This window comes from Ascidiella aspersa, chromosome 2, assembly GCF_963924565.1.
Source record: "Ascidiella aspersa chromosome 2, kaAscAspe10.2, whole genome shotgun sequence".
In the NCBI taxonomy this organism is placed as follows: Eukaryota; Metazoa; Chordata; class Ascidiacea; order Phlebobranchia; family Ascidiidae; genus Ascidiella; species Ascidiella aspersa.
Window position 1 is genome coordinate 23,915,107 of NC_139448.1, and position 6,093 is coordinate 23,921,199.

The following is a 6,093-nucleotide window of genomic DNA, read 5'->3' on the forward strand; positions in this document are numbered from 1 at the left end:
GTGAGAAACGCTAAAATGTGATTATGAGACTGATTTAAAATCTATCCGAAGTAATTTCAAAAATATCTCTTCATACTATTGTAAATACGGTATATGACCTATTTAATTATGAGATTTGCATTTACGATAAGTAACGCCACATCCAGTCATTTTTTTTTTGCTCTTGAAATCAGTTGCAAAATTGAGTAGTTTTTTGTTACCTGTAAGAGCATAAAAAAATTCTGTTTCCTTTCGTGGAATATTGAAAAGCAGGCAGCTCATTACTAATGTGCTCACAGCAGTGGACACAACTGTATTTTATCGCCCCTGAACACAACATCCAGAGCTAAACGGCCCTACCAAAGTTAGAACTTTGACCAAAACAAATAAGATAAAAATAAGGGCGCCTTACAGATTTTTTTGTTTTGTTGCGTCCATAGGCTAGCGCAACATGAACTCAACGGCTTTTTATACATGCAATTTCTGTCAAGTATATCAAGTTAATATTTTTGCGCTTTGAGCCAATCGATAACCTTTTAGTAAATATCGTCATTGTTTTGTATTGCAGGTCACACCTTTCCATCGTGAAATTCATCAGGATAAACGCACTGTGTTTTTCGGGTTAAAGCTCGAATTTGTTACGTAATTTCTGTGCAGCCATATACAGTTGTTGGGTCAATGGCCCTCACAGGTTGGAAAATCATCTTGATAAATGCAAATGAGCGATTAGTTAGCAATTAATGATTGTCCTAAGACCTAAAGGCATCACATATCCTATATTTTTAAATTAAACGTTTTGTCAATTTAACCAAGTAATCGGATATTTTTCGCGCTACCGCTTTTAATTGTTGCCATTTCTTTGATTGTATTTAAACCGGGGAGTCGAACCGTTTGACTATCCGGTTCAGGTTCGGTTCGGGTTCAACGATTTTTTTTTAATCCGGTTCAGTTTCGGTTTCGAGCAATTTAAAAGTTCCGGTTCAGCTCCGGTTCGACTAAATTTATTTCCAAAACCGGTTTATAAAGTTCCGGTTTGGATACAATATTGGTTGCGTTAAATCTAAAAAATGTGGGTCAATAAATGTAAAGAATAATATTAAATTGCAACTCGTATTAAATTTAAGTTACGTGACGTATTAAAAAACAAGCAGCTGATTATTAAAATATCTGAAAAATAAAAAATTACCGTTTTATTTAATTAATATTCATTATTTGTATAGCATTTCGAAAATGGCATAGCTTTACTCTGCAAAATACAAGTTGTGACGTAATGCTGTATAGTGAACCGCTTTTGTATACAGGTTCGGTTAAGGTTCAGGTTCTTCCAAAATATTAGGTTCAGTTCCGGTTCGGCTTCTTAAAATCTCACATAAAGCGGTTCAGGTTCGGTTACGGTTCAGAAAAATTTAGCCCAAAACCGGTTCATAAAGTTCCGGTTCGGTTCCGGTTCGACTCCCTGATTTAAACTCTTATGCAGTTGCACATTTCCGACTTCAATCGGGAACAGAAATCTTCTTTAAAAAATATATTTGTTTAATGATGTCACGCTTCGTTACGTCTTTTTTTTAATTTTAACCACTTACCCGGTTACCTCCATTAAAAAAACTTAATCTGTTCCTGACCACTGCGCTAACTCTCAAGAAAAAAAAATACTTGCTCTGTAGAATATTTTCTTAGAGGGAACACTGCTTATCACCTGTGAAAATCTTTAGCAAGCTTTTACGTAATGATTCTTGCGGGGTGTATTCTTCGGTTTAAAAATTTCCAACTGACACAAATTTGAATAATAGCCTATGTTGGACTTCATATCAATAACTGTAGTTCTCTAATGTCTTTGAAAGATTAATTTACAAAAAAAAACAAATCACGCACTCTTACATTTAAATTGACATTTTCATTGCCATATTTATCACAAAAAACAAGATAAGAACTAGACAGGGTGTGCGGTTTTTGTATATTTTGCTAGGGGGTTATAGCGCGGTTCTACTATATTATATCAAGGGGTATGGTGCAGTTCCACTATACTTTACCAGGGTGTTATTCCTTGGTTATTCTATATTCTTTCAACGGGTCTTGTTTGTCAGTGTCCATATACTCCCAATGTTGTGCTTCCAGTTTCGGTGCTTTAGCAGGCAAAAGCGGATGTGGCCCGAAGTTGCGTGTTATAGGTTGGACATGGTGCACTTTTACAAGATTGATTGCCAGTGGTCTTAATATAAATTTGGCTGCGAAGCAAACCTATAACTTGTCTTTATAATTAAAAAATATTTGACAATTTTGTCTTGCACCCCTATACGCCTCTAATTGGGGACAAAAATCAATAGTGTAATGTGTTCGATTTAGTTCTTTACAGCTATCTACTCTAATCTAGCGGCAGAAAACCTTCAATACAGAATTTGTTCATATCGCTTGCCTTATTCTGGCCGCGAAGCGGCTGACTCCCTGCTGTACTTTTTTTGTCCAGCGCGTGCAACATCCATTGTGCAAAGTGTCTCGTCTTAGTGAATTAACTTATTGCTCTTACAAAACAACATATTTTACCCCCGCAAGTCTAAATAAAAAATCTGCCAGGCAGTGTACACCACTTTGTTTGCAATTTTTTTTCCATCAAAAAATCACTTTAATTTCTATATTTTTGGTTAATTATTTTCCCCCATGGGTTAATTATTTTGAGTTGAAGGTCAACATTTTGCTGTGAAGCAACCTATAATTTGTCTTTATAATTGAAAACTATTTAACAATGTTTTCTTTAGTTTTTTAGACACCTCTAAACACAAAAATGGCCGAATTTTAACTTTGCCCCCCTAAAATACTCCCCTATTTTCAAGAGGTAAAATGTTTATTTTAACATCAGCTTTAAATGGTTCTCTAACATTTGTGAAATTTTCAGATTTTTATGTCATTTCCTTCTAGTGTAAATATATCATTGAAATTTCCTAAAGTGTTGTGCATTTTGATCTCCCGGATAAACAGTTCAGGGCTAATGTTTAAAATTTTGTTACTTAGCATTGTATATGTCATGTATCCATCATCCATAAATATATCAGATTTTTTTTACATTTTTTCATCTCTGAAAAGTGCCGAAAACCAAAATTAACAAAACATGACAGTTTTACCCCCCTAAAAACCACCCCTTATAACCTAGGCAATTTTTTTTTATATAAGAAACAACTTTGGGAGGGTATTTAACAGTTGTGAAAATTTCATGTTCCAACTATGTTTTTTTCCTTGTCAAAAGTGAGCCATAAAAAATTGACTGAAAAAAAAAAAATAAAACTAGACAGGGTGTGCGGTTTTTGTATATTTTGCTAGGGGGTTATAGCGCGGTTCTACTATATTATACCACCAGGGGGGGTATAGCGCAGTTCCACTATACTTTACCAGGGTGTTATTCCTTGGTTATTCTATATTCTTTCAACGGGTCTTATTTGTCAGTGTCCATATACTCCCAATGTTGTGCTTCCAGTTTCGGTGCTTTAGCAGGCAAAAGCGGATGTGGCCCGAAGTTGCGTGTTATAGGTTGTACATGGTGCACTTTTACAAGATTGATTGCCAGTGGTCTTAATATAAATTTGGCTGCGAAGCAAACCTATAACTTGTCTTTATAATTGAAAAATATTTGACAATTTTGTCTTGCACCCCTATACGCCTCTAATAGGGGACAACAATCAATAGTGTGATGTGTTCGATTTAGTTCTTTACAGCTATCTACTCTAATCTAGCGGCAGAAAACCTTCAATACAGAATTTGTTCATATCGCTTGCCTTATTCTGGCCGCGAAGCGGCTAGCTCCCTGTTGTGCTTTTTTTGTCCAGCGCGTGCAACATCCAGTGAGCAAAGTGTCTCGTCTTAGTGAAACTAAGCGCGTGCGACTTGTCTTTTAGAAAGAGGCTTCTCTTAGTGAATTAACGTATTGCTCTTACAAAACAACATGTTTTACCGCCGCAAGTTTAAATGAAAAATCTGCCAGGCAGTGTACACCACTCTGTTTGCAATTTTTATTTTATCAAAAAATCACTTTAATTTCTATATTTTTGATTAATTATTTTCCCCCATGGGTTAATTAATTTGAGTTAAAGGTCAAAATTTTGCTGTGAAGCAACCTATAATTTGTCTTTATAATTGAAAACTATTTAACAGTGTTTTCTTTAGTTTTTTAGACACCTCTAAACACAAAAACGGCCGAATTTTAATTTTTCCCCCCTAAAATACTCCCCTATTTTCAAGAGGTATAATGTTTATTTGAACATCAGCTTTACATGGTTGTTTAACATTTGTGAAATTTTCAGATGTTTATGTCATTTTCTTCTAGTGTAAATATATCATTGAAATTTCCTAAAGTGTTTTACATTTTGACCCCCCGGATGAAAAGTTCAGGGGTAAGGTTTAAAATTTTGTTACTTAGCATTGTATATGTCATATATCCATCATCCATAAATATATCAGATTTTTTTTAAATTGTTTTATCTCGGAAAAGTGCTTAAAACCAAAATTAACAAAAAATGACAGTTTTGTCCCCCTAAAAACCTCCCCTTAGATGTTGTGCTCTAAAATGTTGTATTAGAAACAACTTTGGGAGGGTATTTACCAGTTGTGAAAATTTCATGTTCCAACTATGTTTTTTTCCTTGTCAAAAGTGAGCCACAAAATAATTGACTGAAAAAAAAAAAAAAATAATTCGGACAAAAACAACATACGTCCAAAAAAAAATTTTTTTTTTCGGGCCACATAACTAGACAGGGTGTGCGGTTTTTGTATATTTTGCTAGGGGGTTATAGCGCGGTTCTACTATATTATACCAGGGGGGGTATAGCGCAGTTCCACTATACTTTACCAGGGTGTTATTCCTTGGTTATTCTATATTCTTTCAACGGGTCTTATTTGTCAGTGTCCATATACTCCCAATGTTGTGCTTCCAGTTTCGGTGCTTTAGCAGGCAAAAGCGGATGTGGCCCGAAGTTGCGTGTTATAGGTTGGACATGGTGCACTTTTACAAGATTGATTGCCAGTGGTCTTAATATAAATTTGGCTGCGAAGCAAACCTATAACTTGTCTTTATAATTGAAAAATATTTGACAATTTTTTCTTGCACCCCTATACGCCTCTAATTGGGGACAAAAATCAATAGTGTGATGTGTTCGATTTAGTTCTTTACAGCTATCTACTCTAATCTAGCGGCAGAAAACCTTCAATACAGAATTTGTTCATATCGCTTGCCTTATTCTGGCCGCGAAGCGGCTGGCTCCCTGCTGTGCTTTTTTTGTCCAGCGCGTGCAACATCCATTGTGCAAAGTGTCTCGTCTTAGTGAATTAACTTATTGCTCTTACAAAACAACATATTTTACCGCCGCAAGTCTAAATAAAAAATCTGCCAGGCAGTGTACACCACTTTGTTTGCAATTTTTTTTCCATCAAAAAATCACTTTAATTTCTATATTTTTGGTTAATTATTTTCCCCCATGGGTTAATTATTTTGAGTTGAAGGTCAAAATTTTGCTGTGAAGCAACCTATAATTTTTCTTTATAATTGAAAACTATTTAACAATGTTTTCTTTAGTTTTTTAGACACCTCTAAACACAAAAATGGCCGAATTTTAACTTTGCCCCCCTAAAATACTCCCCTATTTTCAAGAGGTAAAATGTTTATTTTAACATCAGCTTTAAATGGTTCTCTAACATTTGAGAAATTTTCAGATTTTTATGTCATTTCCTTCTAGTGTAAATATATCATTGAAATTTCCTAAAGTGTTGTGCATTTTGATCTCCCGGATAAACAGTTCAGGGCTAATGTTTAAAATTTTGTTACTTAGCATTGTATATGTCATGTATCCATCATCCATAAATATATCAGATTTTTTTTACATTTTTTCATCTCTGAAAAGTGCCGAAAACCAAAATTAACAAAAAATGACAGTTTTACCCCCCTAAAAACGACCCCTTAGAACCTAGGCAATTTTTTTTTATATAAGAAACAACTTTGGGAGGGTATTTAACAGTTGTGAAAATTTCATGTTCCAACTATGTTTTTTTCCTTGTCAAAAGTGAGCCATAAAAAATTGACTGAAAAAAAAAAAAATAAAACTAGACAGGGTGTGCGGTTTTTGTATATTTTGC